General features: G+C 39.3%; 1 protein-coding gene and 1 pseudogene across 2 annotated transcripts in view; one reads left to right on the top strand and one right to left on the bottom strand.

The window, feature by feature from the left end:
- The window catches only part of BAG4 (BAG cochaperone 4), a 103,730-nt gene that overhangs the window by 866 nt on the left and 80,264 nt on the right, over positions 1-22,600 (top strand). The window lies entirely within an intron of this gene.
- On the bottom strand, positions 118-22,579 carry LOC143669565 (phosphatidylinositol 4,5-bisphosphate 3-kinase catalytic subunit beta isoform-like; annotated as a pseudogene).

Here is a 22,600-nt window from a genome sequence, read left to right as displayed (position 1 = left end):
GGATGGATGGGGCGGGGTACAGGCTTGTGTTCTTCTTGTCCTCCTTCTTTCTGCTTTGGTATAATAAAATGAGTGAATTACCGTTAAAATAGGAATAAGAGGTCTTGCGTCGCCTGCTCAGTAGCAGGCTGCAGGCCATCTCTTCTGGGAGACGTAGGGTTGGAGGTGACTCGACTCCGCTTCTCCAGCTCTGAACAATTTATCCTGCGTGGCTCCCCGCAGACCGGCTTTCCACTGGAGGAGAAAGTGGCCGCGGCCCCCGTCGTCACTCGGCAGCCCCTTCACGGGGAAGGAGACTGAGGAAGGGGTAGGGATCTGAGCCTTTAGCCTTTTGCCCAGACGTTCTGCCCGAGATTGAATCGTGAATAGGGTTATATGGTTGTAAGACACCTTTACGTGGATTGCTTTTTTTTTTTTTTGCTCTTTGCGTCGACGCCGAGGTAAATACCATTACAGCATCCCGATTTTACGAATAAGAAACTGAAGGCTCTGAGAGGTTAACTTACTTGCTTAACATTCTAGGACCTGTAGCCTTTATTCTCTCTCTACCTGCAGGAAATAAGCCTCTATTTTGTTAAAGCAATATTCTTAGTAGGTCTTAGTCGGGAGTTTTCAGTATATGTGGCGGCGTGCTTCTTTTCCTTTAGACGATTATAGCATCTTTTATTTTATTGAAAATGTAATAGTGAAATCTGTTTACATTGCTGATGGGAACTTAAAATGGTGCAGATGCTTTGGAAAACTGGCAGTTCCCCCAAAAGTTAAGTATAGAGTTACCATATTACCCCCCAATTCCATTCCTGGATATATACCCAAGAAAAATAAAAACATGCCCGAACAAAAAGTTGTAACTCATGTTCATAGCAGGATTATTCATAAGGGCCCAAAAGTGTAAATAACCCACATGCCATCAGTTGTTGAATGGATAAACAAAATATGGCACAGTGATACAATGGAATATTATTCAGCAATTAAAAAGGAACGAAGTTATTGTGAATTACTGATTATATATGTAGAATGGAATGATCACATATTAAGAATGTTTGTGTTTCTTTCCTGTAATTTTTTTAATTAATAAAAAATATTAAAAAGAAAGGAATGAAGTACTGATACACGCTACAACATGATGAACTGTGAGAACATGCGGAGTGAATGAAACCAGTCATAAAAGAGCACGTATTGTATAATTCCATTTATATGAAATGACCAGAATAGGCAAAACCATTGAGACAGAAAAATTAGTGGCTGTTGGGGGAAGAGGAATAACTGCTAATGAGTACTAGGTTTCCTTTTGGAGTGATGAAAATGTCCTGAAGTTAGATGTAGATGTGATTGCACAACTCTAAATACACTAAAAAACAAAACAAAACAAAACAAAACACTGGACTGTGTATTTTAAAAGGTGGATTTTGTGATATGTGAATTATATCTCAATAAAAAATTTTATGGGAAAAGAAACATGTAATAGTGGGAGGTCCATATTTTCTTTGCCTAAATCTGGAAATGTAGGCTAAGGGACTTAATCCCATGATAGAATTATGAAATGCTTGGCCTATAAATAGCCAAACCAGACTTAAAAGCAATTAAAGGGAAAGAGAGGGCCACTGAACTTCTTATTGAGTGTGTTATATTATGAAACCAAAAGTGTGTTTTCTGGGGTAGGGTTTGATAGGGATTGGGTAGGATAGGGAAATTAAGTTTTGTGTATTGTGTAGGCAGTTGTCAGGTGTGGTTGGAATGTAGGTATGTAAAAAGGGTGGCCCATAGTGCTGGAGTAGTTGGAGGTAAAACTGGAATTTTATAATAGGCACTTGTAAACTGTTACAAGATTTGGACATATATTTCAGGTTGACAATTCTGAAACATGAAAAGTATTGGATGCTTATGCAAACTTCAGGTAGACCTTGCTACCTATCATAACCTGCCAACCCCCAATGAGGATCATTCCAGCCAATCCTGAAGAACACTTTGGGCAATATATAAGATTCCACGAGGGCTCCATGCACTAAAAGAACTTTCCAGAAACCTACAACCTCCAGATGGGTCCCTGGTCCAGATAAGTCCTGAAACCAAGCCCAGCCTCTCCAGAACATCAGATAGTTTCATCTCCCTACCCCATTTTAGTGACAGACCCTTCCAATATGGAAAATTTAGAATTGGTATAGCTCAAACACCCCTAAAGGGAGGGATGGGAAGATCAAAGGTGATGGTGGAATTATACAGAGAAGATAGGATTTAACAAATGAATATGAATACTGAATCATTAAATTGATATCTCTTTTTAGTCTCCAGTATTAGAGAGCAGCTAGAAGTAAAAACCTAAAATTGTGAAATTGTAACCCATGTCAAACTCTGAAATACGTTCTACAACTAATTGTGGTGTTGTGCTTTGAAATTTGTAGCTTTTTTGTGTGTATGTTATTTTTCACAAAAAAAAAAAAGAAGGAAAAAAAGTTGATTGTAATGATAAAAAAATACTCAAGTCCTCTAGCCTTCTATATTCTGGAGCAGCTAGAAAAGGAAAATCTGAGAGGATCGTGTGGTAGCCCATGACAAACTCTGGCATCTGGCCTGTAACTACTTGCAGAAGAGTGCTTTGAAAACTATTGCTTTTTTATTTCTTTGCTTTGTATATATGTTATACTATATAATAAAACAAGTTAAAAAAAGTATTGGATGATAACTAGTTACACAGCAATAGAAAACTAATTAGAAATGGCATAGCTATTGTCTACAAATGTTGCAAACTTTTGCTTCCCCAATTCCTTGTTTGTCTTTTAACTTTATTCTTCTTTTTAAAGTTGTGGTAAAACGAATGTATTAGTCTGGGTTTTCTAAAGAAACAAAACCAACAGGAGATATTCGTAAATATGAAATTTATAAAGGTGTCTCACACAACTGTGAGAATGGAAGAGTCCAAAATCCGTATGGGCTGTGAAGCTGGCAGGTCTGATGAAGGTCATGAGGAACTCCACAGGGGTAGCTTGCTGACTGAAGAAATAGTGAAAAGTCTCTTTTCTCCCTGATAAGTCTTCAGCTGATTGACTTATCTCAGTTGCAGGGGTCTGCCGTTAGTTGAGCTCAGATGTAATGAGCCACAGCTGCAATCAACTGACTGATGATTTAGTAAACCAGCCTTTCAGTTTATCAACTAGCCACAAAATATCCCTGTAGCAGCAGTTAGACCAGTGCTTGCCGGATCAGACAACTGGGCGTCATTACCTGGCCAAGTTGACACCAGAACTTAACCATCACAATGTGTATAACATAAAATTTGTCATTTGAAACCATTTTTAAGTGTACAATTCAGTGGTACTTAAATACGTTTGCTGTGTTGTGCCACCTTCAACACCTTTTATTAGCAAAAGCATTCATTAACCAAAATGGAAACTCTGACTCTGTTAAGCCATAATTCCCCATTCCCCCCTCCCCACAGTCCCTGGTAACCTCTAATCTTTCTTTCTTTATGAATTTGCCTATTCTAGACATTTCATTAAGTGGAATTGTACAATATTTGTCCTTTTCTGTCTGGTTTATTTCACTTAACATAATGCTTTCAGAGTTTGTCCAGGTCATCATATGTATCTAAACTTCATTCCTTCTAATACTGAATAATATTCCATTGCTTGTTGTGCTGGTTTGAATCTATGGTGAACCCCTGAAAAGCCATGACCTTTAAACCTCATTCAGTGTTGCTGGCCGGGAGCTTTTTGATTGTTCCCATGGAGATGTGAACCACCCAGTTGTGGGTGATAACTTTTGATTAGATGATTTCCATGGAGGTGTGTCTCTACCCATTCAAGGTGAGGTTGCTTACTAGAGTCCTCTAAGAGGGAACCATTTTGGAAAGAGCTACAGAAGCTGCGCAGCCAGAAAACACCCCCGGGGAGCTTCATGAAACAAGAAGCTGAAAGAGAAAGCTAGCTGACTTCGCCTTGTGTCCTTCCCAGCAAGAGAGAAACCCTGAGTGTCGTCAGTCTTCTTGAACCAAGGTATCTCCCTGGGTGCCTTAGATTGGACATTTATATAGACTTGCTTTCATTTGGACAATTTCACAGCCTTAGAACTGTGAATTTGCAACTTAGTAAATTCCTCTTTTTAAAAACCATTCCGTTTCTGGCAATTAGCAAACTAGAATATATATATATATATACCACATTATTTTATCTATTCATCAGCTGATGGACACTTGGGATATTTCTACCTTTTGACTATTGTGAGTAATGCTGTTATGAACTTCGGTGTACAAGCATCTGTTGGAATCCGTGTTTTCATTTCTTTTGGGTGTATGCCTAGGAGTGGAATTTCTGGGTCATATGGTAATTCTATGTTCAATTTTTTTAAGGACTGAGCGAACTATTTTTCATAACAGCTGCACCATTTTGCATTTCTACCAGCAACGCACTAGGGTTCTGATTTCTCCACATTATTCCAACTCTTGTTATTTTCTGTTTTTTTTAGTAATAAACATTCTAGTGATGTGAAATGGTATCAAACTGTGGTATTGGTTTTATTTTATTAATGACTGTTAATGTTAGACATATTTATTGGCCATTTCAATGTCTATTCAAATCCTTGGACTCCTTTTTTTTTATTATTGTTTTTACTGAGAAATCTTCATGTACAGTCCAACCATATTATACAATTAATGTCTTGCAGTATCATCACACAGTTGTGTATTTGTCACCATAATTGTTTTTGGAACATTTGCATCACTACAGAAAAAGGAAAAAAAAAAACAAAACTCATGCATACCATACACCTTACCCCTCCCTCTCACTGACCACTAGTGTTTCAATTTATTTATTTTTTTACCCTTTATTCTCCCCATTAGTTATTTAATTTTTATCCTTATTTTTTTCCTTGCCCCCTCTCCATTTTTTTCTTTTGTTTCTAGTTTATTTTGCAATATAATATCTCCCTGGTTCATTCACCTCATTGCATGCCTCAGAACTTCGTTCCTTTCTGTAGCCACGCAATATTTAAACATGTGTATACACCACAGTTCACCATTTTACTTTTCAGTCAGTATTCTAGTTTGCTAGCTGCTGGAATGCAATGTACCAGAAACAGAATGGCTTTAAAAAAGGGGAATTTTTTTTTTTTTAGATTTCCAAGTATATTTTAATAAGCAGCTATACAACAGATTTTAAAGTTTCACATGGGTTACAGTTCCAAAATTATATACTTTTTTATTACTGTTCCAAGACACTGGGAGACCAAAAGAAATAGCAGTATATTGATTCAGCAGTGATATTCGTTTGTAAAACCCTATCTTCTCTGTTATATTATTCCTTCTCTTTTCTTCTCTTTCGTGAAAAATAACATATATAAAAAAACAGCAATACATTTCAAAATACATTTCAAAGCACATTGCAGCAATTAGTTGTAGAACAGATTTCAGAGTCTGATATGGGTTACAATTCCACACAAAAAAGGGGAATTTAATAAGTAGCTAGTTTACAGTTCTAAGGCTGTGGAAAAGTCTAAAAGCAAGTCTGTGAAAATGTCCAAATAAAAGCACCAACAAGAGGTTACCTTTACTCAAGAAAGGCTGATTAAGTTCAGGGTTTCTCTCTCAGCTGGAAAGGCACATGGTGAAAATGACGGTCTCCTTTCTTTCTCTCCAGGCTGTTTGCTTCATGAAGCGCCCCCAGGAATGTATTCCTTCTTTATCTCCAGAAGTGGCGTGGGCTCTCTACTTTCTGGCTCTGTTGCTATCAAGCTTTCTCCAAAATGCTTCCTCTTTTAAAGGATTCTAGTAAACTAATTAAGACCCACCTGGAATGGGTGGATTCACACCTCTCTCTATTCAAAAGTTCATACTCACAATTGGGTGAGTCACATCTCCATGGAAATAATCCAATCATGTTTCCAATTTACATTATTGAATAGTAATTAAGAGAAATGGTTGCTCCCACAAGATTGGTTAAGATTAAAACATAGCTTTTCTAGGGTACATAATCCTTGCAAACTAGCACAGTCATTGTTTCCTTCAGCTACCTCCAGGCATTGGGCATCATGTATAATGTCCAAAGTCAACAATCCATGTCTCACATTATCCTCACTTAGTTGTGCAATCATCAGCATTCTCAATTTTAGACAATTTTCATTGATCCCAAGAGAAGAATAACCGATAAACACACCCTCACCAAAGAAAAAGTCCAAACCTCCCCTAACTCTTGTCCTCCCCTTCCCCAATTACTTATCCCTTGTATTGCTGTGGCACTGTTGATGTCTTCTTTTTATTGTTAATTTTTTTTTATTGAGAAATCTTCACACACATACATTCTGTACTTGGTGTACAATCAGTGGCTTAAATATCACATCATTGTATATTCATTACCATGATTGTTTTTTAGGATGTTTGCATTACTCCAGAAAAAGAAATAAAAAGAAAAATGAAAAAACTCGTACATACCATACACCTTGCTCCTCCCTTTCATTGACCACTAGTGTTTCCCAATTTATTTTACCCCTTATCCCCCCTATTATTTGTTTATTTATTTTCTGTATTTTTTACTCATCTGACATACCCTGGATATAAGGAGCACCAGACACTATGTTTTCACAATCACACAGTCACATTATAAATGTTACATCTTTATACAATTGTCTTCAAGAATCTAGGTTACTGGAATACAGGTCAAGTGTTTCAGGTACTTCCCTCTAGCCACTCCAATACACCATAAACTAAAAAGGGATATCTATATAATTCATAAGAATAACCTCAAGGATAATCCTCAACTCTGTTTGAACTCTCGGCCTCTGAAACTTTATTTTTTCTCTTTTTTCTCCTCCCTTTTTTGGTCAAGAAGGCCTTCTCAATCTCTTGATGCTGGGTCCCAGTTTATCCCAGGCTTTCTGTCCCATTTTGCCAGGGAGATTTACACCCCTGGGAGTCATATCTGACGTGAGGGTAGGGCAGTGGGTTCGCTTGCTGTGTCGGCTTAGAGAGAGAGGCCACATCTGAGCAACAGTCAACTCTGGGATTGACTCTTAGGCCTCTTTTTTTTTTTTTCATCACATAGTTGTATATTCATCGTCATGATCATTTCTTAGAATGTCTGCATCAATTCAGAAAAAGCACTAAAAAGAAAACCAAAAAAAATTCCTATATACCATACCCCTTACCTCCCCTTCACCAATCAAAAGCATTTCAATCTATTAAATTTATTTTAACATTTGTTCTCCCTATTACTTATTTTTAATCCATGTGTTTTACTTGTCCGTCGATAAGGTAGACAAAAGGAGCATCAGACACAAGGCTCTCACAACCACACAGTCACTGTGCGATAGCCATATCATCATACAATTATCTTCAAGAAACATGGCCACTGGAGCACAGCTCCACATTTTCAGGCAGTTCTCTCCAGCCTCTCCATTACACCTTACCTAAACAGGTGATTTTTATTTAATGTGTAAGAGTAATCTCCAGGATAGCCTCTTGACTCTGTTTGGAATCTCTCAGCCATTGACACTTTATTTTGTCTCATTTCTCTCTTCCCCCTTTTGGTCGAGAAGATTGTCTCAGTCCCTTGATGCTGAGTTCCAGCTCATTCTAGGATTTCTGTCTTATGTTGCCAGGAAGGTCCACACCCCTGGGAGTCATGTCCCATGTAGACAGGGAGGGCAGTGAGTTTACTTGCTGTGTCAGCCAAGAGAGATTAGGACTCATTTTAAGTAGTCTTAGCCTATTGTTCTAGTTTGCTAGCTGCCGGAATGCCAAACACCAGAGATAGACTGGCTTTTAATAAAAGGGGATTTGTTTTGTTAGTTCTTCAGAGGAAAGGCAGCTAACTTTCCACTGAGGTTCTCTCTTACGTGGGAAGGCACAGGATGGTCTCTGCTGGCCTTCTCTCCAGGCCTCCAGGTTCTAACAACTCTCCCCGGGGTGATTTCTTTCTGCATCTCCAAAGGCCTGGGCTGAGCTGCTTGGGCTGTGCTACCTTGCGCTCTCTTATTTAAGCACCAGCCAATTAAGTCAAATGTCATTTATTGCAGCAGGCACGCCTCCTAGCTAACTGCAGATGTAATCAGCAACAGATGAGGTCCACAGCAACAGAACTAGGTGCCTTCACCTATCCAAGTTGACAACTGAATCTAATTACCACACCTATCCTTTACAGAAATAAATTTCATAGAAATGAACCCCAAGATTGGGAGCTTGGCCTATTGATTTGGTTGTCTCCACTGCTTGCGAGAATATCAGAAATTCTCCAGATGGGGAAGTTGACTCTTTCCCCCTTTCCCCTCATTCTCCTAAGGGAACCCTGCTAAAACCTCGTTATTCACTGTTCAAATTACTTTGGGATTTATCAGGGCATCAAACTAACCTGGACAAAACAACAAAATCTCACTCCGTATTAAAAATTCCATGTGCATATGGTGTTCAACTAAACTGACAATACAAGTTAAATTAGGAAATGCACTACCCAAAACATAAATTTTGCACCAAATAAACGTCTTCCCTTTAGTCTCACTCGTAAGTTGAGGTTTTAAAATATGCACAAAATCATCCTTTACCCAGTCTTCTAATATACCTTAGTCCTATCCAGATCAGCTCCATTCATATCTCTAGTTGAAGTCTGATCCCCTTTTCAACTTTTTAAACAGTTCCTACAGGGGTACTACTCACTTCCGTAGCTTCAGAGCTCTAACTTTGAGTTTCAGGTGTCACATAAGTACCCAGAGTTTCTGGGAAAGACCATGTTATATACAAACAGCTCAGTATCTCAGAATTTAGAATTGAGTTAAACCTCATGAATATATATGACTGCTGTGAGAGCTTACAATCTAGCACCCTTTACAATAAGCCCCAACCTGATAACCCATGCTCTCGACCTCAGTTTACTGAATTTTTATACTATATGAAAATATTTGACTTTTTGTTCCTGACATTTCATTCAAAATACAGCTCTTAAAGTTCATTCACTTAGTTGCATGCCTTATAACATTATTCCTTCATTCTTTCCTGTGGCTGCTCAGTAGTCCATTGTATGTGTACACCATAGTTCCCCTTTCCATTCCTCAGTCATTGTACCCTTAGGCCACCTCCATTCATTGTGGATCAGGAACACTGCCACCAGAAACACCAGTGTGCAAATATCCATTTGTGTCCCCCGCTCAGTTCCTCCAGGTATATACAGAGCAATGAGGTTTTAGGATCCTGTGGCAAACCGACTCCTAGCCTCCTGTGGAACCACCACACTACCTTCCAAGGGGCTGCATCTTTCATTTCCCTACCAACAGTAAATAGAAACATCTCTTTCTCCACATTTTCTCTAGCACTTCTCTCTGTTCATTTTTAAACAATTTTATTCACACATCATACAATCCAGACTAAGTGTATACACATGCTTTCACCACCATACTCTATCTGAAGACATTTCCTTTTCTTCCACATAGAATCCATAACCCTTTCCCAGTCCCCCTGCCTGCTGACATTTAGTTTGGGAATAATGCCCTTGTTACATTCAGTGGAAGCATATTACAATGTTACTGTTGACTGTAGACCCTAGTTTGCATTGATTGTACTTTTCTCATATACCGTCTATTTTCACACCCTGCAGTACTGACATTCACTTGTTCTCACTTATGCACAAACATTTTTAAAGTTGTACATTTAATCACGATTATTGTATATTCTAGGCATTCCTAAATTATACCATCAGTTTTTTTTTTTTTTTTTTTTTTAATAGGCAGACTCCGAGAATCAAACCTGGGTCCTGGGCATGACAGGCGAGAATTCTGTCATTGAGCCACCATTGCCCACCATCTCAGTTTTAATCTCTGTCTTTCCTTCTGGTTTCATATGTTCCCCTAACCCTTCTCTATCATATACATTCAATTTCATTCAGTGAACATATATTATTGTGCTATAGTCAGGTAGAATTGTGCTATCCATTTCTGAATTTTTATACTCGGTGTACCCAGTCTGTATTCTTCCAGCACCAATTGCCCAATCCTGTTTGAGTACATTTTATTCCTTTTTTTAAATTAATTTTTTAATTAAAAAGAAAAACAACAAACGTGAACTTTTTAACGTATGATCATTCCGTTCTACATATATAATCAGTAATTCACAATATCGTCACATTGTTGCATATTCATCATCATGATCATTTCTTAGAACATTTGCATCAATTCAGAAAAAGAAAAAGACAACAGAAAAAAATTCATACATACCATACCCCTTACCCCTCCCTCCCTTTCACTGATCACTAGCATTTCAATTTACTAAATTTATTTTAACATTTGTTCCTCCTATTATTTATTTTTATGCAATATGTTTTATGCGTCTGTTGATAAGGTAGATAAAAGGAGCATCAGACACAAGGTTTTTTTTGTGTGTGTACCAAATAAACATTTTTTGCTTTAGTCTCACACATTAGTTGAAATTTTAAAATATTAATTACCATCTATTTTTAGCACACTGCAGTAATGGCATTCTTTTATTCTTCCTCATGCAAAAACATTTTTAAATTTGTACATTTAGTCTCTATCATTATACACTCTAGGCATTCCTAGATTACACTATCTCAATCTTTATCATCTATCTTTCTTTGTGATTTCATTTATGCCCCAGCCCTCCTCCCTCTATCATTCTCATATGCAGCTTCATTCAGAGTTTTAACATAATTGTATTACAGTTAGGTAATATTGTGCTGTCCATTTCTGAATTTTTATATTCAGTCCTGTTGCACAATCTGTATCCCTTTAGCTCCAATTACCCAATATCTTACCCTATTTCTATCTCTTGATGGTCTCTGTTACCAAGGAAATATTCCAAGTTTATTCACTAATGTCAGTTCATATCAGTGAGACCATACGGTGTTTGTCCTTTTGTTTCTGGGTAATCACACTCAGCATAATGTCCTTAAGGTCCATTCATGTTGTTACATACTTCATAACTTTCTTCTTCTTGCAGCTGCATAGTATACCATCTTATGTAAATGTCACAGTTTGTTTAGTCAGCTGTCTGTTGATGGACATTTTGGCTGTTTCCATCTCTTGGTAATTGTTAATAATGTTGCTATAAACATTGGTGTGTAAATGTCCATTTGTGTCCTTGGCCTCGTGTTCTTTGAGTAGAGACAGCATATAGATGGGTCCTGTTTTTTAATCCATTCTGCCAGACTATGTCTTTTGATTGGAGAGTTTAATCCATTAACATTCAGTGTTATTACTGCATGGGTAGTACTTTCTTCTACTATTTTGCCTTCTGGATTTTATATGTCATATCTAATTTTCCTTCTTTTTACTTTTACTCATAGTCTTCCTTTCTACACTCTTCTCCACACCTCTGTCTTCTGTCTTCGTATCTGTCTCTAGTGTTCCCTTTAGTATTTCTTGCAGAGCTGGTCTCTTGGTCACAAATTCTCTCAGTGATTTTTTGTCTGAAAATGTTTTAATTTCTCCCTCATTTTTGAAGGACAATTTTGCTGGATATAGAAGTCTTGGTTGGCAGTTTTTCTCTTTTAATAATGTAAATATATTATCCCACTGTCTTCTCGCCTCCATGGCTTCTGCTGAGAGATCTGCGCATAGTCTTATTGGGCTTCCCTTGTATGTGATGGATTGCTTTTCTCTTGCTGCTTTCAAGATTCTCTCTTTCTCTTTGACCTCTGACATTCTGATTATTAAATGTCTTGAATTATGTCTATTTGGATCTATTCTCTTTGGGGTACAGATCCACTTCTTGGATCTGTAATTTTAAGTCTTTCATAAGAGTTGGGAAATTTTCAGTGATAATTTCCTCCACTAGTTTTTCTCCTCCTTTTCCCTTCTCTTCCCCTTCTGGGACACCCACAACATGTATATTTGTGCGCTTCATATTGTCTTTCAATTCCCTGAGTCCCTGCTCATATGTTTCCATTATTTTCCCTTTAATTTCTGTTTCTTGTCGGATTTCAGATGTTCCATCCTCCAGTTCAGAAATCCTATGTTCTGTCTCTCGAAATCTACCATTGTAGGTTTCCATTGTTTTTTTCATCTCTCCTACTGTGTCTTTCATTCCCATAAGTTCTGTGATTTGTTTTTTCAGACTTTCAGTTTCTTCTTTTTGTTCTTTCCTTGCCTTCTTTATATCCTCCCTCAACTCATTGATTTGGTTTTTGATGAGGTTTTCCATGTCTGTTCGTACATTCTGAATTAAGTGTTTCAGCTCCTGTATCTCATTTGAATTGTTGGTTTGTTCCTTTGACTAGGCCATATCTTCAATTTTCCTAGTGTGATTTGTTTTTTTTGCTTGCGGCTAGGCATTTAATTACCTTCATTAGTTTATTCTGGAGATTGCTTTCACTTCTTTTATCTAGGGTTTTCTTGTTGGATGAATTTGTTGTCTATCTGTTCTTTGACATTCAGTTCAGCTATCTGGACCTTTAGCTTAAGTTTTGTTTAACAGAGGAGAATTTTTCAGTTCTTGTTTTCTTGTTTCTTGCCCTGCTTGTGTGGTGCCTTTCCCCCCCACACACTTAGGAGGGTCTACTTAGATATTATAGACCCCAGCCAGATTTTCCCAGACCAAACTGCCCTCCTATCAGGATAAAAGAGTCACCTGCACCAGTTTTCCCTGAGGGTGAGACCCAGCAGGTTGAAAGACTTTCCTGTGAAGTCTCTGGACTCTGTTTTTCTTATCCTGCCCAGTATGTGGTGCTTGTCTGCCTGCAGGTCCCACCAGCATAAGATGATGCGGTACCTTTTACTTTGGAAGACTCTCCCTGCTGGGGGTGTGGTGGAGACAGAGGAGAGGTTGTAGGATGGTTTTAACGGCTTCAAATTACCAAGCCCTGGGGTCTGAATTCCTTAAAGGAGGGATTCTACCTGAGTTGGGCTTCATCCCTCCCCTGGGGAAGGCACAGGCTCCAGACAAGCCCCCAAAAGAGCTCACTTCTGCCTATGCCTGGGGCAGTTGCAGCCTGAAAAGTCCTGCCACTGTATCCAGAGGCAGTTAAGCCTTTGTAGATACACAGCCACAAAAACCTCTGTTTCCTTCTTTTTTTCTCCCCTTTTTCTGTCAGTCCTGCCCCCTTGGCGCCGGGGCAAAAAATGAGCAACCTCTGCTTTGATCAGGTTCACCTAAGCTGGGGGTCTATTTTTAATAGTCCGAATTTGTTAATTAGTTCCACAATTGGCGTTTGATTTTGCCCAGTCCCTGCTGCTGGTAAAGTCCTTTCCTTTCCCCTCTAGGAAGCGGCCTGTCGGGGAGGGGCACTGGCTGCCACAGCTTTGGGAGCTCATGGTTCTGGGGGGTGCTCGTAGCCGGTCCAGCTGGTCCAGACTGGGGTACACTGTGTGTCTGGTCACTGACGTGGCCCCAGGATCTGTTCTGTACTCTTTCTGGTTATTTAGTAGTTGTTCTGGAGGACGAACTTCTGGAGACGCATGTTGTTAAGCTGCCATCTTGACCCGGTTCTCTTTATTCTCTTTTTTCCAGACACAAGGTTTTCACAATCACACAGTCACATTGTGAAAGCTATATCATTATGTAGTCATCTTCAAGAAACATGACTACTGGAATGCAGCTCTACATTTTCAGGCAGTTCCCTCCAGCCTCTCCATTACATCTTTTATATATATATATATATATATATATATACCAAAAAACACAAAGCAAATGCAAACATTCCTATTTTGGTCATTCCGTTCTACATATGTAATCAGTAATTCACAATATCATCACAGAGTTGCATATTCATCATCATAATAATTTCTTGGAACATTTGCATCTTTTCAGTAAAGTCATAAAATGAAAACAGAAAAAAATTTATACATTACCCCTCACTTTCATTGATCACTAGCATTTCAAACTAAATTTATTTTAACATTTTACCCCTATTATTTATTTACTTTTAATTCATATGTTTTACTCATCTGTCCATAAGGTAGATAAAAGAAGCATCAGACACAAGGTTTTCACAGTCACAAAATCACATTGCGAAAGCTATATCATTATAAATCATCTTCAAGACACGTGGCTACTGGAACACAGCTCTACATTTTCAGGCAGTTTCTTCCATCCTCTCTGTTAATGCCTTAACTAAAAAGGTGATATCTATTTAGTGTGTAAGAATAACCTCCAGGATAGCCTCTCAACTCTGTTTGGAATCTCTCAGTCATTGACACTTGTCTCATTTCTCTCTTCCCCCTTTTGGTCGAGAAAATTGTCTCAGTCCCTTGATGCTGAGTTCCAGCCCATTCTAGGATTTCTATCCTATGTTGCCAGGAAGGTCCACACCCCTGGGAGTCGTGTCCCACGTAGACAGGGGAAGGGCAATGAGTTTGCTTCTGGCCCATTTAAAAAAAAATATTTTATTATAAACAGCAAACAAACATGCAAACATCCTTGACATACAAACATCCTTGACATGGTTGCAGTCAGTGGCTCACAGTATCATCACACAGTTGTATATTTATCACCATCAACTTTTTGAACATTTGTATCACTTCAGCAAAAGAAATAGAAAAAGGAAAACACTCAGGCATGACATACCCCTTACCCCTCCCTCTCATTGACCACTAGTATTTCATTCTACTCAATTTATTTTAATATTTGTTCCCTTATTATTGATTTATTTCTTATCCATATTTTTTACTCATCTGTCCATACCATAGATAAAAAGAGTATCAGACACAAGGTTTTCACCATCACACAGTCACATTCCAAAAGCTGTATCATCATACAATCATCTTCAAGAAACATGGCTACTGGAACACAGCTCTACAGTTTCATGTACTTTGCTGTAGCCACTCTAATACACCATAAGATAAAAAGAGAATATCTATATAATGCATAAAAATAACCTCCAGGATAACTTCTTGACTCTGTTTGAAATCTCTCAGCCACTGACGCTTTATTTGTCCCGTTTCTCTCCTCCCCTTTTGGTCAAGAAGGTTTTCTCAATCCCTTGATGCTGAGTCCCTGCTCATCATAGGATTTCTGTCCCATGTTGCCAGGGAGATTTACACCCCTGGGAGTCATGTCCCATGTAGAGGGTGGAGGGCAGTGAGTTCGCTTGCCGCATCGGCTGAGAGAAAGAGAGGCCACATCTGAGCAACAAAAGAGGTTTTCTGGGGGGGGGGGTGACTCTTACATCTAATTTTAAGTAGGCTTAGCCTATCCTTTGCAGGAATAAGGTTCATAGGGGCAAACCCCAAGATTGAGGGATTGTATGGCCCATTTTTTAATTGGATTGTTTGTCTTTTGTGGTTGAATTGAAGTATCTCTGTGTATATTCTGTATACTAAACCCTTATCTGATATATCATTTTCCAGTATTGACTCCCATTGCATAGGTTGCCTTTTTATTTTCTTTACAGAGTTCTTTGATGAATGAAAGTGCTTAATTTTATGTTTCTTTTTTCAGTGCTTATGCTTTGATTGTAAGATCTAGGAAACCACCTCCTATCACTAGGAAACCACCTCCTATCACAAGTTTTATAAGATATTTTACAACATTTTCTTCTAAAAGTTTTATGGTCTTAGTGCTAATGTTTAGGTCTTTGATCCATTTTGTGTTAATTTTTTTATATTTAATAAGATTCTTTTATTTTAATACAGGAAACCTTGATATCTCAAATTACAAGCATCAGGGAAACTTTGTTAGAAGCTATCAGAATAAAAGCTAATATTCTATTTTATATTCAAAGCACTTGAGAAAGCATTTTTGACAATTGCAAAAGTTTAACAAATATTTTCATATTAAGAATGTATACCGGGGCCCTGGTGGCTCAGCAGGCAGACTTCTCACCTGCCGTGCCAGAGACCCGTGTCAATTCCCAGTGCTTGCCCATGCAAAAAAATTTTAAAAAGAGTGTATGCAACCTAATTATTATATCACAGTAAAAAAAAAAGGTGTTTTAGGGAAGATGGCCGAATAGACTAGCTTGGGCTTAGCCCTACTCCACAGAAAAGTTAGAGAAGGGACAGGAGGGCAACAGAGGTGGCGATTCAGGAGTGTGGCTGACCTGGGACAGCCTTCTGCACCACATTTGGCAGCCTGGTTGCATAGGCCGAGGAACTGAGAGGCAGCACACTGCAGCCTGGCACGGAGATGCGGAGCCAGGGAGCCTGCGGGAGTGCATGGACAGGAGCCTGGGACTAGGAAGTAAGCTAGGCTGCATTCCTTGGGTGCACTACCCTCACCAGTGGAGCCCTATGACTGGCAATTCACCTCACACCCCATGCACCCGAACCCCATCACCCACTCCCATTCCCCACACTCCAGGCACCCCCACCCACCAGCCCCCAGTGTACATACCTGCCCCCCACCCCCATCCCAAATCCAGCCTAACCCATCTCTCTTGCATGTCTCCTGAGCACAGCCTCCTGCTCCGTGTTCCCTGCAGGCTATTGCCAGCACATAAAGGTTGTAGGCACCGGCCTCCATAACTAGACTACCCCTATACCCCGACCCCTGGGTGTCATGTCCCACTTAGCGGGGAGGCAATGATTTCACTTGCAGAGTTGGGTTTAGAGAGACTGAGGCCACATCTGAGCAACAACAGAAGTCCTCCAGAAGTAACTGTTAGGCACGCCTATAGGTAGTCTAAGTTTCTCCGCTACCTGCATAAGCTTCACAAGAGTAAGTCTCATAATCAAGGGCATGGCCTATTGATTTGGGTGTCCCTAAAGTTTGGCACAGTATCAGGGGATTCCCTAATGGTAAGGTTTAATAGTTCCATGTTCTTTCTCCCCTCCATCAGGGGACTTTGCCAATACTTTTTGATTATCTGCTTAATATACTCTAGGATGTTTCCAGGCATTACAATAATCTATCCAAGATTAAAAGATCTCTTTCTTATTCTGGGCTCCCTGTGTTTCAGCTGTCTGAATGAGCTATACAGATAGATTGAATTAGATTATGCATTACAGAAAATTTCAGTTCCAGATCAAATAAATCTTTCTTCCATTGGTCTCAAAGAGTATGTGTGGTTCTAAAATATAGACACTGTCTTCCTTACCCCAATGTTCTAAATTACTCTAACCCCAACCTATTCGGCTTCATTCTTATCTCTAAATATCAGGTTATATATATATAACAGCCTCTCAAAATCCAGAAATAATAATTACCACCGGACTTAATGTGTCTGCCCTGAAAGCTTACAATCTAGGCCCCTGTTTTCCTATAAGCATTTTCTAAAGGTGACCATACCATTGTTGTTTTTTTGTTTTTGGCTTATTTTGTCTCACCAAATGTCCCACATGTTCATTCACATTGTTGCATGCCTCACAACATTGTTCCTTTTTGTAGCAGCCTTGTTTGTCTCTTTGGATGTCTTTATATTTAAAGTCTATTTTGTCCGATATTAGTATAGCTACTCCTGCATGGAAAATCTTTTTCCATTCTTTCAATTTCAATCTATTTGTATCCTTGTGTCTAAAATGAGTCCCTTGTAAGCGGTATATAGCTGGATTATGGTTCTTAATCCATTCTGCCAATCTGTATCTTTTAAATGGTAAATTCAGTCTGTTAACATTCAAAGTTATTAGTGAAAAGGTGTTTCTTGATTCCTCCATCTTATCTTTTTTATTTTATTTGTCAGATCTATATATTCTTTTCCCTTTTTCTCTTTGTATTCTTTAAATTACCCTTAGTGGTACTCTTCAATTCTGTGCCTTCCTCCAGAACTCCCTCTCCTGTCTTTTTTTTTTTTTTTTCAGTTGGCAGAACTCCTTTTAGTATTTCTTGTAGGGCCAGTCTCTTGTTGACAGATTCTTTCAGGACTGCTTTGTCTGTGAAAATTTTAATCTCTCCCTCAATTTTGAAGGACAGTTTGGCTGGGTATAGAATTCTTGGCTGGAAGTCTTTCTCTTTAAGGATCTTAACTATATCATACCATTGCCTTCTCGCCTCCAGGGTGCTAGTTGAGTAGTCTGAACTCAGTCTTATTTTATTTCCCTTGTATAGAGTAGATTGTTTTTCTCTTGCCACTTTCAGGGTTTTCTGCTTCTCTCCAACATTTGACAGCCTGATTAATGTGCCTTGGGGAAGGCCTATTTGGATTTATTCTGTTTGGAGTTCTTTGGGCTTCTTTGAACTGTATATTTATATTTATGGTTGGGAAGTTTTTCCCCATTATATCCTCAACTACTCTTTCTAGCCCTTTACTCCCCTCTTCTCCTTCTGGGACACAATGATTCTTATATACGTATGCTTGAGCTTTGTTTTGTCTATCATTTCTCTGCGTTCTCATTCAATTTTTCCATCTTTTTTTGCCATTTGGTGTTTTGAATCTTTGATGTCAGTTATCCTGTCCTCTATATCACTTATTCTTTCTTCTGTCTCTTCAAATCTGGTGTTGTGTGCCTCTCATGTTTTTTATTTGTTCAACAGAGTCTTTAATCTGTGATATGCACTATTTTTCTATTTATTCTTTCACATTTCTCTTTATGCTCTTCTACTATCTTCTTGATCTCCTTTATGTCATTACTATCCCACTTATTTTATTAAGTTGAGTTGTGTGAACATCTTTGATTAATTGTTCCAACGTCTGTGTCTCCTCTGGTGTTTTAATTTGGTCATTAGGCAGGTCTATATCTGTCTGCATTGTGATATGCTAGTGATCTTTTCTGTCTTTGTGACATGTAAATATATTGATTGATTACTTTGGGAGTTGATTTCTTTCAGTAGTCTAAGGCCTTATGTTTGTGGGATGGTTGTACAGCAGGGAGCAGGGCACAGGGTGGAGCACTCAGTACGGATCTGTTTCAGGGCAGGTATGGGCGCAGGTTGGGGATGTTACACTGATGCTTGTGAACGTGGGCACTGAGTAGTCAGGGAGGATGTAGCTGTGCAGGTGCACCAGTCTGGGGGGTGTGACCCTGCTGTGCACTGGTCTAAGGCATAAGGGGCCTTTGTGCACATGCATAGAGCTGTGGCAGCAGGTCAGCATTAGATGTTCGTGGATTGGGGTCAGATGTGACCTGGCTGCACAGATCAGCACTTTCTCAGAGCTGGAAAGTGAGGCTGAGGGCTGTGCACATGTGTGCTTCTAGGACTGCTGTATAATGCGGTTCCCAGAGCTGTGATGACTTGCTCCCTTTTAATGCCAAATTTAGACTCAAAATTTTCCACAATATGTCCGAAGGCAATGTGAATGAGTTGACCAGTTTTCTTGACCATGATGTTGTCACTATGTCTGTCACCAATCCTAAGGACATGAGAAGCTACACAGTTACCAACACAGGACAGAGTAAACTCCTCAATGGCTCAGTCAAGGTCATCCCCAGAATTGAATCCTTTAAGGCAATTTAGAAGGGGGTCTTTGTTGAAAGCTGCAGCTACCACATTGCCACTGTTCAGCTGAGTATCAGCAGTTGTTTCAGAGGTGCCCACAACCTCAGTAAGGCCAGAATGATCTCCTGTTGCTGAACAGCCATAAGGTAGCATCCGAAGATCTAGACCAACTTCTTTCCAGAATGAATCCATCAAGCACAGCATTTGGATTGTCAGCATATCCTGTCATAAGTCATATCCATTTTTAAAAATTACTCTGACTGAATCCTTACCAAGTATCTTATTGTTATAGATCAGCCACAGAGGCTTTCATTTTGGAATCCATGTATTTACACTTTTCAACATAGAGTTCTGAGAGGATGACACATGGGTCCAGAGGTGACTGCAGGTCAGAGAGGGCTTCCCGGTAAGCATTCTCTTTTAGACAGGTGTGCAAAGGGAAGCCTCCTTCCCTTTGGCTCTGTTCCGCTTCATTGCATTCAGTTTGATTAAATTATTTGAAGTTTTTAACTTATTGAGTGCTTCAACCTGCTTGTAAAGCACTTTCATGTGACCTATGATTCCCCAGCGGTATGCTTCAAGGATGACACCAAATTGCACCGAGGAATGTGCAGTTTTGACCTAAGGTGCCGAAATAGAAATTGCCTTAGCCTTTGATTTGCAAGTGCTCTTTCTAATAGGAATCAAGAAGGGGCACAATCAAGAAATGGCTTATATTTTAAAACTTGTACCAGTTGTAAAAGGTATTGAAAGAGTTCTTCATCACTCATTTGTCGCAGGGCAGCCCACAGCATATTCCTGCATGTAGTGATCTGAATAGTTGAAATTCAGGAGCTCCGGGGCTTCCAGTGGGGGGTGGGACGGGTAGTTTAGGCCATATCTGAAGAAGCGCCTGAGGCTGAGCAATATCTTCAAATTTATTCCACTTGATAGATAGCAGTAATTTTGGAAGTGACTGTCTACAGTCTTGTCACAAAGTCCAAATAGATCCATTTCATTCTCAGACAGTTGACATAAGTGATCCCTGTCCAAGATTTCTTTCAGTATAGCAAGAAACTTCTTTCTTCCTCAACTTGATACATTAGCACTTACCACTGCTTGCAATCTCATCTGCCTTTTCAATAATCTTCTAGAAGGGAGGTGTTCTAGTTTGCTAGCTGCCAGAATGCAATATACCAGGAAAAAAGGGGGGAATTTAATAGTTGCTCGTTTGCAGTTCTAAATCTGAGAAAATATCCCAATTAAAACAAGTCTATAGAAATGTCCAATCTGAGACACCTAGGGAAGGATACCTTGTTTCAAGAAGGCTGGTGAGGTTCAGGGTTTCTCTCTCAGATGGAAGGGCACATGGCCAACATGGCAACAATCTGCTAGCTTTCTCTCCAGCTTCCTGCTTCATGAAGTTCCTTGGAAGATGTTTTCCTTCTTCATCTCCAAAAGTCGCTAGTTTGTGGGCTCTCTGCTTTGTGTTTCTGCGACATTCTGCTGTGGCTTTTTCCTGGCTCTAAAAAGGGAACGCTCTCCAAAATGTTTCCTCTTTTAAAGGATTAATGGGTGGAGTCACAACTCCTTGGAAACTATCTGATCAGAAGTTACCACCCACAGTTGGGTGGGTCACATCTCCATAGGAATAATCAAAATGTTCCCTGCCAGCAATATTGAATGAGGATTAAAGGATATGGCTTTTCTGGGGTTCACCACAGATTCAAACCAGCACAGGAGGGTAATAATAAGATTGTTATCTGTTCTCTGAGAATTTAATATGCATAGCTGTTGCATTTTCAGTATATGGATTTGTTTGAACAGTTCCCATTGGATTCAACATTTCTTCAAGTCCATCAGGAAATGAAGACCAGCTGTGCAATATTATATCTCCAGCTCTCAGTTGTCCTTTAAAATCATCATATTTACCCATGCTGTAGGATAATGTACTTTTCCAGCCTTCCTGATGGTCTAATATTTAGAGGGGTTAATAGTTTTAGTGGACTTCTTCATTTTCACTTTATCCAAAACTGCATAGACAGCAAAACATAATCGAGCCATCCTTGGCAGGTCACAAATATTAATATTAAATTCTAATTCATTCCAAGTGTGATAATTTTTTCCTCATATGTCTGAGCTTACAACATTTTTACAAAGGAGCTCAGTACCATGAAAGAAACCAGACCTGTCATGAGTTTCACAGTTTCTTCTGTGTTAAGTTTATTTCCCTTAACCAAGACAGTTTGGAAGGGTGGTTATTTTCTGTAACATGAAAAAGAATTTTTATTTTCTTTGGTGGTTAAGGAGGAGGAAGGTTATATGAATTTTGATTTATGGCAGCCTCTCTGGCAGTCATTTCGTGTTTATACATCTTGTTCTTACAGAATTCCATGAGTGTAAAATGTGGCAGAATCCTGTTCATTACACCATTTTGGATATACTGGAACTGAATTAGTGGATGATCACTAAGCACATATTCTACTCTCCCACTGACTTGCAATACATAGTCATAAGGGCTAACTTCATCTTCTTTCCCATGAATAGTCAAACATTTTTGAACTACCAATTCATTTATTTTGGTATGATTCATATTGGAAGAAACTTGAAAGCTGAACGCATCCTGACAATTTTCAGAGTAAACAGCCACAATGAACTTTTCTCTGTAAAGTTTATCTTCTGAGTTTTCAAGGACAGATGGTTCATGCTCTGGTGGATATGCTTACTTTAGCCAGACCATTCAAGACAGTCCCACAAGTGGCTGAATCTTTTCCTCACTGAATTGTGCATTTTTCTTCAGAACTCATTCACTTCAGGACCCTTCAAGACAGCAAATTCATGCAGACCTGCTTAATATGAGAAATGGTAGCTTCTTGAGAAACCTCCAACTGGATATATATCCCAGTGGGCAAAAGGAGATCCACAGGTATGGAACCATCAGATGGGATCTGTGAATCTGCTGCCCAGACGTCAAGGATGTCTACCATGGCAGGAGGCATTATGAAATTGAAGCACATTCATAACCAAGGGGCCCTCAGAATGCTATACCCAATTTCAGTCTTTTAGGAAAACAGATGGCATTATTTATTTTTAAAAGATGGAGGTTTTCATGAAAGACTTTTTCAGATTAGAAGATACACTATCAGGCGCTCTGCTGCCTGGCTCTAGACTCAGGGTGTATAATCAGCAGCACCAGCCACCTTAACCACCCCGCTCCGGTGTCCCCATCCCCACCTCTCTCAGTCACCCCCGCCTACCCCGCGCACTGCTATACCCGCCTGCTGCCCACTGCCATGGCCCACTCCACTGCCGCCTAATTGACCGACAGAGCACACCCAAGCCACCGCCGTGCCTGTACATGCCTAAATAGCTAAAAATATC

This window comes from Tamandua tetradactyla, chromosome 26 (genome assembly GCF_023851605.1).
Source record: "Tamandua tetradactyla isolate mTamTet1 chromosome 26, mTamTet1.pri, whole genome shotgun sequence".
NCBI lineage: Eukaryota > Metazoa > Chordata > Mammalia > Pilosa > Myrmecophagidae > Tamandua > Tamandua tetradactyla.
This window is presented reverse-complemented; position numbering and strand designations above follow the sequence as displayed.